The 11,594-nt window shown below is 33.2% G+C and overlaps 1 long non-coding RNA gene across 1 annotated transcript; it reads right to left on the reverse strand.

The window, feature by feature from the left end:
- Positions 1-5,021: 5,021 nt before the first annotated feature.
- Positions 5,022-10,807, reverse strand: LOC128558997 (uncharacterized). Its single transcript, XR_008372013.1, has 4 exons — positions 10,446-10,807; positions 6,646-6,738; positions 6,361-6,444; positions 5,022-5,318 (listed from the first exon to the last, which is right to left on the reverse strand). It is a non-coding gene; the product is annotated as an uncharacterized LOC128558997 (long non-coding RNA).
- Positions 10,808-11,594: the final 787 nt, after the last annotated feature.

Consider the following 11,594-nt stretch of genomic DNA (forward strand, 5'->3'; position numbering starts at 1 on the left):
TTAAGCTGGTGCAAGTTAAAATCGAATATTCTGAAAAATGCAAATATTTATAGAATGTACTGAGATACCTTTTTAGGAAAAGATTATTTAAATGCAGATGTATGCATGATGTGTGTTATCGCTCTTTACAAATAATTCTTGGATGAGCAGGTAGTACTAAATCGGACAAGGGCGTGTTAAGGTTCATTCTATCGGATAAATAATGGGTCTACATAATTAAGATTGGCGGGTTTGTTACTGGACAAAAGTCATAAAAAGTATACACCAATAGATTCGTCTTGGAACGAAGTATACGACTAGATAATCAAACTACGACTACGACTCTTTCATAAGTCGTACGACGACGAATTTGATAACAAAATTGGTCATGTTTTTTCAAAATCAAGGGTTGCTTCAAAATACATGCGGAGTCCATTTAAAATGTATTAATAGACAGACAAGACATGTATCTAGTTCCTGCCACCCTTTAAATTACCCAAACTTTTTCTAAAAGGCTGACAATTTACGATTGAAAATATACTTTAAAATGCTTCAGACGATTGTTTTCGTCGTGTTTTGTTGACATGACGGACTACTTTTTTGTTACTATAAATACTAATATTGCACGGTGAAAACGTGCTCGATTCCCGCCAAATATAATAAAGGATAGTTCTTCACGCCGTTTACCTGAAGGGAGAGTTCTTTATCCCGATTATCATTCTCGGCAGATTTTATAGCTCCAATAACACTATTCTAGTACAGTCAAAAAGTATTCGAAGAATGATCAATATTTTTTTTTCTTCAAAATATTCTACAACCTGAAATGAAATCTAGAATATCTGATTCATTGAACTATCCAACATTTTTTTAAACGGTCTACTTAATATGATAAAAGCGTTATCGTTCCAAACTTTGTAAAAAAAATATTCTTACATCCATAACGTTTTTTAAAAAATTTGACTACCTCAGGGGCGGATACAGTATTTGGTGTAAGAGGGGGCGTAAAATACTTGAAGACTAGAGCAAATAGGGGGGTCCGGGGGCATGATTCCCCGGAAAATAATGGATCCATTTGGTGCATTCTGGGCGTTCTGTGGTACTTTATTTGTTATTGACAAAGGACAGGTTTTGTGACAAAATCAACACAAATAACATGCTAATTATAGTCGCGTCTTATGAATTGTCAGACTTATTCTTGCGCGAGTATCTCGGAGTTTCTTAGCCGTTCGTTTTTTGAGGATTTTCATGGAGAGGGTTTACCTAGGACTAAAATAAAAAGGTTTTTTGGAGCTCATGCAAATTGTCAGATTTTAAATGTGCCAGCATAGCGAGCGAGAAAAAAAATGCATTTTTTTCATCAATAAAAAAAAAACAAAAAACAAAAAAAATACAAAAAAACAAAAAAAAAACAAGTAAGACAAATTACCTGTGAGATAGAGATAAAAATGCATTTTTTATGTTTAACCCAGAACAGAAAACAAATTAAGTTTTCGACCGTAGCAAGCGAGAAAAAATATGCATATTTTTCAGCCGGAACAAAAGATTAATCATTAGTGCGAGCGTAGCGAGCGAGAAAAAATGCATATTTCATATTCTTCAGTCAGAATAAAAGACAAATTATGTATCAAAGCGTAGCGAGCGATAAAAAATGTATTTTTGCAATTATTTTACCCAGAACATAAGACAAATTACCTATGCTCCGGCGATTTTAGGGGCGGGAGCGCCCCGGTGACCCCCCCCCCCCCCCCCCCCCCCGCACGACCTCCGCTATGAATCCACTAATGGTAATACTTCAGTCTGTACGCAGAAATGATTACTGTACAAAATTCGTAACGATTTGAACTATTTATTTAAACTTGATGGAGTTTTATTGTACAAAAACGGCTTTCGTTTTGGAGTTTAAGTATGCCTGCATCTTAAGCCTGACAACAGAACAACTTCATAATCTCTGCCGACGTCGTTGATAAGCTTAAATGTTGTAAAACTTTGCTAGATCCCTCTTCCGACATCGACCTTAAAGGCCTTTATCATACTTAAGGGCAGGTCCGGATCTAGCCTGGGAATCCAGTCTGACAATTTCTAACCATTTTTCTACCTGCAAATTGACAATATCAGAAACTCGGATGAACGCCAATTAACATTAATTGGCACAATTTAAGTTGGATCTTTAATGTAGGTAAGATTTCTTCTGACAATTATTGTCAATGGCTTCCCAGGCTAGTCCGGATCCAGAAATGCCTTTATTTGATGCAGCGAGGCAACAGTTTAGAAAGAATGTGTCATCAGCGAGACACATAGCTCCCAGCGTGAGTAGGAGTCAGGGTGTTCTCCCCCTGCAAAAGTTTGAAATATAGTTATGTAATGGTGGCATCTGATAGAATTTTTGGTCTGAATTTTGAGAAAATATGTTTAGTATACAGCATCTTCTGTGTATGACTGTGCTATTTACGATAAAAAGGATGAAAGTGACGACAAGTAAAGTAATCAATGATGACTGTTTTATTTTGCAGTATAACAAATTCATGCATGTTCACACAAATAAAAGTGTTATGTATATGAGCAAGGCACAATAATGCATAGACAGTTGTGCTACAAAAGGAAGCAAACTCTTCCCCTTTTACGGTATAGTTTGACAATATTCCTTCACGGAGGTTGCAAAGCGAACTAGAATGATGTCGACAAAAATGTTTCATTCAATAACTTATAATAACGACGGGTCAATAATGTTATTAAGGAAAAATATATAGAAGTTAAACAACTGAACAAGAAACAAATGCGCATGTCTACATAATGTTTATGATGCTTAACAAGTTTTATTTGAAATGAAGAGAAGGAAACTACAATGTAGTTGTCATCCGTCGTTAAAGAAGGGCCAAAACTCCAGACAAAATAATCGATCATAAAAGTCAGGGCAACATGTACATATTCATTTCATGCTTCTGATGTATACCTAGTTTCAATTCAGTTGGATGGATTTGTTCGACTTAAGTTCACGAGTTCACGATGTGATGAATTAGTTCAAGATCAAATAGGGCAACAACTCCAGAAAAAACAACAACAAGAATTTGTAACAGAGTTAGCAGCGTCCCCTGCCTAAGGACATTTTCATCATACATACTGTATGCCAATACAGCATCTTGGCATGAACAAAATAAAAATAACCTAAGTATAACACCTTGGTGACCTTGACCTTGGGTATAATAGGCTCAGCCCCAAGACAAACTTTGTTTTTGTATACTGGACAATGTTTATGTGAAGTTACAGTAAGATATAAGCAATATTAACAAAGATATGACAGAAAAACAAAGGTTGCCAAAAGACTTTAACCTTAAAAATAACCTAAGTATAACACCTTGGTGACCTTGACCTTGGGTATAATGGGCTCAGCCCCTACACATACTTTGTTTGTATACTGGACAATGTTTATGTGAAGTTACAGTAAGATATAAGCAAAAGTAACAAAGATATGACAGAAAAACAAAGGTTGCCGAAAAACATTAACCTTAAAAATAATCTAAGTATAACACCTTGGTGACCTTGACCTTAGGCATAATGGGCTCAGCCCCTACACATATATTGTTTGTATACTGGACAATGTTTATGTGAAGTTACAGTAAGATACAAGCAATAGTAACAAAGATATGACAGAAAAACAAAGGTTGCCGAAAAACTTTAACCAAGAAGGGTAACGCCGACGCCGACGCCGGGGCGAGTAGTATGACCCCCTATTCTCCGAATAGTGGAGCTAAAAATGGTCTTGATTTCTCCCTACGGTCAATTATAAAAAGTTGTCTATATATTGTTTATAGTGACAACAAAGAGAAGTTAATCTGAAAAAAATCTAAGTCCACACAAAAGTACTTATCAGGCAGCCTTACGTCAAAATACATCAAAAATTGGATGTAACATGCGTGCTGTACTACAGAAAAGTAGTCCCAATTTTCTCCTAGGGCTAATATTAACCCTTACCCTGCTGAATTTCTATAATGAACTTGTCCATTTTTCAATTTGGACAGTACCATTAACTGTTAAACGGGATGCTTACCAAAAATATACTGATTGAATGGCGAACAGTGCTGATCATCATCAGACTGCATGGATGTGCAGGCTGATCATGATCTACACTGGTCGCAAAGACAGAATAAATCATGTTCAGCATGATAAGGGTTAATAGAATAGAAGTTTACAGTAATAGCTATTTATAGTAACAGCAAAGGATTAGGGGCCTGGTTCTTACTCATCACACACCATCTCATGATGATGAACATTTTTGCCATTGTACATCAAAATCCCTCCATGCATGAACAAGAAATGCTACGGACAAAGTCATTTTTGTATCTGACCTTTGGCCTCCAAGTGTGACCTTCGAGCTAGGGGTCTTGGTCTTGGGCATGACACCTGGTTTCATTATGCTGAACATTTATGCCAAGTTATCTAAAAGTCCCTTCATGGATCGCAGAGTTATTGACCAGACACCAAAAAGACTCTATTAACCTTTGACCTCTAAGTGTGACCTTGACCTTGGAGCAAGGGTTTGGGTCTTGCGCATAACACGTTGTCTCTTTATGGTGAACATTTATGCCGAATAATTCCAAAATCCCTTTATGTATGGCAGTTATTGACCAGACAGAAACAGACCCTTTTAACCTTTGTAAGTGCAACCTTGACTTTGGAGCTAGTGGTCTGGGTCTAGCAAACTTACATTGAAACATCCAGAAACATTTTCTATAAAACAAGTATGAAAGTCTTACACTTTTTCTACAAGACTATTTTATAAAGTTACAATTTTTATGAAAAACTATGCTCAGAGAAGTTGAAGATTAATCAAAGTCCACACTTTTAACTTCCATATTCGTAATATCATTAACAGTTGTGAGGATAAAAAGTATTTTGTAAATTAATAAAAAGCAAGTTCTTCATTCATGACAATTATTTCTTTTTCCCTAATTTTTGATATTTCTTCTCTGATTCCCCCAATGTGTTTGGAAATAAGATTAAACCTTTTGTATCATCCCTGTAGCCATGTTGCAATTTTTATTCAGAATTATGCTCACAAAATTGGAAAAGAAATGTTGCACTGGACACATATTTTCCAGAAGAGTACACCTTTCTTAACTTCCTTATGCAATTAGCAATTGTTAGATTTCAATGTATTTTGCAAATTATTCTTAGGCAGTTCTTCATACATGATGCATACTTTTCTTTCTCTCTAATACTTGATATTTCTATTTCTCTGATTCTGGAAATATGGTAGTACATTCTGCAGATGTATGATCCATCAAATAGTTCAGTTTTTGTTGACCAGTGCTTTAAACAATTGTGGCCCTTCAGATGATCATCTGAAATGGAAAAATTTAGCCATTTTTACACTAGTATAAACTTAACATGTTTTATATGTTCATAAAACACAAAATTTTAGAATGTAAAATCTTACAATTATAATATTATCAGTCTGACAGACATTATCAAGAAAATGTCATTAAGAAGTGGAAAAACAGTACCTTACACAAGTAATAAAGAAATACAGCTTTGAATTCAAACAGATGATATATATTTGTCTGTATGTCTTCATGCATTCCATTTTCAACTAACACTATATATAGGCACATGATCACTTCATGTCCATAATGTATACTAAATTTCTTATGAATTGTTTAAAACTGTGAGTAGGCATACACAATGTACAAGTGTATTTGTGATATTTTAAAGCACATCACTCAATAAAAAGTAACCTGAAATGAAGTCTTGCAATATGTGCATGCCTACTTCATGTTGATAATTTCATATCAACTTACTTTTGCACTGTGACACAGTATGAAAACTGTAGGGGGAGATGAAATATAATTCTTATAATATAAAAAGGGGCATAACACTCCAAATTTAGATTTTAGGCTGAAATAGATAAAGGCCTTAATTTACATTTAAGGTAAAAGTGTATTACAAGTTTCAAGGGCATTGGATAGAAAGTGGGGGAGGAGCTGAGTACATAAAGAACAAAAGAAAAGAAACTGTAACTCTTTCATTTAATTCAAGATTCTAAAAGGACCATAACTTTAGAAAACTGTCATCAGATGTAAAATCCACTATAATTATAATAGTATGTGTATAATTCTGCTGCTTGGCCATGAAGTATACCATGATCCATTTGAATATGATGGAATCTGCAGAAAGAGAGTTTTAATGCAAAAGGTATGAAGGAAGCTATGATATGACAATTTGAAAAAGAAAATGACATAATAACTGAAGAAACAAATAATCAAATTTGATAGTCCTGACAATATGTGCCTGTCCACTTCATGCTGATGTACCAAGTTTCATTTGAACTGATAAATAGTAATTACATAAAAAATTACATAAATGCGGCTCTAAACTATCCTGTACCTTTTGATGTCTACTGTTCATAGTCTAGCCAAAGCTCCAGAACTGGCTGCATTGAGGCATTTTGTTCACCATATCATACTGTAACTAAAAAAAGCCCAACATGTACATTTATATATACATAATTTTTTCTTTCACAATTAACTGTGATTTCTCTATAAATTTCTGACACTTCACATTAAAAACAATTTAAAAGTACAATGTACATAATTCTAAAATCAGTTATTATAGTTTGTAAAATAAATGCTGAATGCCATATCTATTTTCAAAACACTTTTAAACACCTACCTGTATAAAATGGTGTGTAAATTGGCAGTCTTCTTCTTGGCAAATTTAGCATTCATTGTCCCATTATTTCTTTGAATAAATTAATATCTTCATCTGAAATAAGTATAGTATAGTATAAAAAAAACTATGAGGAAACATACTGGTGGTTTTCAAAATAATGAAGCAAAAGTGTGACATAGGGGTTGGAAATTCAAACCTATTTCTTTTGGTGGTCACCTATTTTTTATGATAGCAAATAATTCAAATTTCAAGGAAATATACAACTTTGGGAAAGTGTTGAGAAATACCAATCAGATAATATTTTGAACAGCCTTCAGTTCATAACTTCAGAGAATTACCAGTAAGATGGGTGATAAATATTGCAGTGTTTTATGACAAGGAAATATGTATAACAGTAAATGTTTTTCAACATATATGAATAGGTGTTTGTGTATAGTCTGAAACTTATTTAATAAATGTTTGTGGACTTTGGTTTTTAAAATCACCCTTTCTGCACAAATCTGACATAAAAATAAAATTTTACCTAGAAAAATTGTTGCTGAATGAAAAATAATTAACATATTATTATAAAACTTTTTTTCTCTCACATTTTGCAGGTTTATAAACCACATTCCAAATTTCAAAAATGTCTGGTGATTTTTAAGAGATGCACAGGGGACACATACTAAAAATCAGTGTAATATTCATTAAGTATTATTTTTTCTGTTCAAAACAAGATTAATGGTGATCATCTTAAGACAAAAGTCTATTGAACAATTACTTTATTCCACAAAATAACTACAAAACTGAAAATTTTCGCAACACAAACATGAAAATTCAGCAACATATAATGCTTTAAATGAAAAATAAGTGACTTTAAACACAATTAACACATTGAAATCATTTAGTTTACATGCACTGCTTATTCAGAGTAGAAAAATGACAAAATACCATGCATGGTAAAATGGAATGGTAAAATTCATACATCTTTATAATGCTACTAATTTTAAGAAGATGCACAGGGGACAAATGGCAGCAAAATATGTATTCATGGAATATGTTCATAGTAAGTAAAATTCTTTCAACTACACAATACTAGCTACTGAATATTTACATATGTAGGTAAACTTTAATTAAAATTGATGTTTCCCCTTTTAAACCTGAAAACTTGAGAAAAATGCAAAAAATAAAATTTAAATTGTCCTGGGATTCTTATATAATGCTTAATTATCAAGTAATGCCTGCATTTAACTTACACACTGCTAAGAATATAGAACTGCCACAACATATTACAGTATAAATGCTATGATAACTGATGAATGTCAAAAAAAGGTGCACAGGGGACATCACTTTGGCTTAATATGTGAAGCTGAAAGCTGCTTTTGTAACCATTGTAACTTCCATTTAGAGGGAAATAAAGTAAAAACCCATTTTATTTAAAGAATACTTACAAGGGACATTTTTGGGTGTATAGACATATATGAAGATTCTGAGAAAGTTGATTTATAAAACAATAAAATCATAAGGTGTCTTCAAAGCTGTAAGGATAAAGATCTTAGAAAAACATTATGACTTAAGAAAAGTAATGGGGTTATGAAATTGTAGTGTTCAACTTTTAAATGTATCACTATTTTTTTTATGAAGGGGCTTCCATCACAAGACATGAACTATTGGTAAGAATAAAATGTAGTTAATGAAAAGAAGTATTTTGTTTTAAATGTGCAGAGTTTAGATTTCATTTAAGAAAAGCCAAAGCTGTAACAATTAAGTTTGGTTTGAAAAAGTAAAACACAGTTGAAAACTATCCTTCATGCAAAATGTCACACTTTTGGTGCAGAGGGGACAAAATTAGCTATATAATTTAACATAACTTTAAAAATGCTTGAGCCATTCATCTGAAATTGCACACATTTCTTGAATACATTGATTTGGATATGATTTGCCCCAAAACACATTCTAAAACTGAACTGAATTAAAGTAAGGTGAAAAAGAAGAAAAAGCTTCATTATTTTGAAAACCACCCATATAAGGAAATCAGCATTATATATGGAATATTGACAAGTGTGGATTAATGTATCTTAAAACTACTCATGTAGCTTAATTTCTTTATGCTGATTCTGTATGTCTGCAGCACAGCTGATTTATGAAGTTGAACAATTCATGCATGCCATGTAAAATAAATAATTAGATCTATGATACTACTTATTAATCACATCTTGCTGTAATATAGACCTACTGTATGTTATTTCATTCCACTGTATAAATGTATAAATGTGTTGATATTTTGGTGCATGATCATGCTTCGTTCAGACCCCTGACCTTGTCAGCTATGCAGAGGTGTCCTTTCTTTGGCTTACTTATAGACATTGTTCTTTTTTTTATGAAACTATTGTAGAATATATATAGAACATTGACATTTACCTAGTTGTACTGTTGGTCGACATCATGTATTCCTGTTGAACAAGAAATGTCAATGTGAACGCCCAGTACAGGTTCAAAAAGTTTGCAAATGACATTGTTTCCATGGTGCAGGTATTCATTCATCTGAAACAAACAGATGACGGATTAAATGCACAGTAGACCTTGATTCTAATTAATGTTACTTTAAAAATAGTGATGGTTTTTGCCGGCTGATTCAGCACGTCCGATCAGACATATTTTATGCACAGGTGCCCGTCCAGTCTTGGTGCCCATATGGGTGCCGCCCCCTCAAAAAAAAAAAAAAAAAAAATTAAAAACACTGTTTTAAGCCTAAAACGAAAAAAAAAATTTTTTTTGAAAAATTTTTTTTCCCTTCTTATACTCTTATATGGAAAAGGTGCATGTGTTGCCGTAACGCTATGGAGGTTTACTAGGACACGCTGTGGAACAACCAAAATGTCCAGTTCAGTACCAATGCAAGCTACCCTGCTGCAATTTACACATCATGCATTTATAGCATGATAGTAAACAATCCTATTCTACCTAGTAAACAGCCTTAAATAACTTACATTTAAATTCTAAGACGCAAACAACGGAAAAGGTTTTCTACTTTCGTTTTGAAACAAAATGGCCGATCGTCACTGTTATTTTGCAAGTGTCTAGACAATTTGGCTTGTTTGAATTTAAATGTAAGTTATTTAAGGCTGTTTACTAGGTAGAATAGGATTGTTTACTATGTTATAAATGCATGATGTGTAAATTGCAGCAGGGTAGCTTGCATTGGTACTGAACTGGACATTTTGGTTGTTCCACAGCGTGTCCTAGTAAACCTCCATAGCGTTACGGCAACACATGCACCTTTTCCATATAAGAGTATATATAGGGGAAAAAAAGTTTTTCAAAAAAAATTTTTTTTTCGTTTTAGGCTTAAAACAGTGTTTTTAATTTTTTTTTTTTTTTTTTTTTTTTTTTTTTTTTTTGACGGGGCGGCACCCATATGGGCACCAAGACTGGACGGGCACCTGTGATTTTATGGCATAAATGCAGAGTCCATGTTCAAATTATGTCAATTCGAATGCAAAAAGTACATCAACGTTTTTTTTCTATGACAATGATCTGTTCTGTCTATTCTGATCGATTCACTATCTATGAAACAATGCGTTAATTCTGCATCGACTCTATTTCAAGATCTGAGAATGATTTGTTGTAGATCTACCAGTGGATCTAATGATAATCTAGACTATGGTGGCAGATACAAGCATGCATATGCTATGTTCTCCGCAAATAGGCAAATCATTCTCAGATCTTGAAATACTGGGAGTCGACTGATAATCAACCTTACTTTGAACTCGTTGCAAAAATAATGAAATTTATATAAATCTATATAACTTTGCACTTACCATTGTTCCTAGTCCCAGAACAACTCGACCTGTCAAAATATGTAAACACGAGGGAGGCCTTTTGACAGGACAGTCCTGTAAACTTCCGAAGGAAATAGTCCAAATTTATTCCAGTTACTTCCATATGCGATATTATCGTGAATTATAATTATATGCATAATGTATCGCATATAGATTTAAGCATAAAGTTAATGTTTGTGAATCCTGTGCTTTAACTGTTTTCACGTTAAGCGCCGAAAATCATGAAATCCATAAGGCCATGTGCTCAGCCTGATCACATTTCTACGCACTAACACATTTTTGTGTGAAAAAATATGCTGAAATTTACATTTTGTTCTGTCAATTACTTTGTGACTGCAACCGTTTCTAAAAACAAAATTGACACATCTGACTTTTATGTGTATTGCCCTTGTAATGATATTATGGATTTTTGTCATAGATACGCATGTTTATCTCAGATTAGTTGTGAAATGATGATGTCTGCATGAAAAAAAGAGAAAATAAAAATTATCTGAAATTATCGACTCTAAAAGGCACTTTCATCAAATTTATTTAAAAATTGATTGCTCGCAGGAAGTAGATATATTATCTAGGTACGTTTTAGTCACAATTTTAGGCAGAATAATGCTTGAATGTAGCAGCTGTCGATTTTGAAAAAATATGACCGCCTAAAAATATTTTTTTCTGTCTTCTGTCCGGATTTTCGGGTACAAGTTGGCATTTGTTTTTCAAGATATATATTTCAAACGAGAGCTAAATCATTTTCAATAGGCATTTCATTCATCAAATTATGTAATTCTTCAGTAAAAATTCGCAAAATGGTTGTAAAGACAAGCACTAAAATGTCGATATTTTGGCTATAGAATGTACCTTAAGATAAATTCTAAAGAACTTTTTTCGGAAAATATATGTAGATGTATGCATGATAAGTATCGTATTTTAGAAATAAATCTTGGATGAGCAAGTAGTACTGAAAGGCAAAAGGCATGTCAAGTCCGCTCCAAAAGAATTTCAGGAACATTAATTGATATCAATATGTTTAGAGCAAATAAATAAGCTATTAAAATAATCGTGTATGAAATTATGTTCTGTCATGACAATAAACAGCGTTCACTTTTCTGTTCCTTTGAGGTAGAAGAGGAAGACATT

The sequence above is a fragment of the Mercenaria mercenaria genome, chromosome 8 (assembly GCF_021730395.1).
Source record: "Mercenaria mercenaria strain notata chromosome 8, MADL_Memer_1, whole genome shotgun sequence".
Taxonomy (NCBI): Eukaryota; Metazoa; Mollusca; class Bivalvia; order Venerida; family Veneridae; genus Mercenaria; species Mercenaria mercenaria.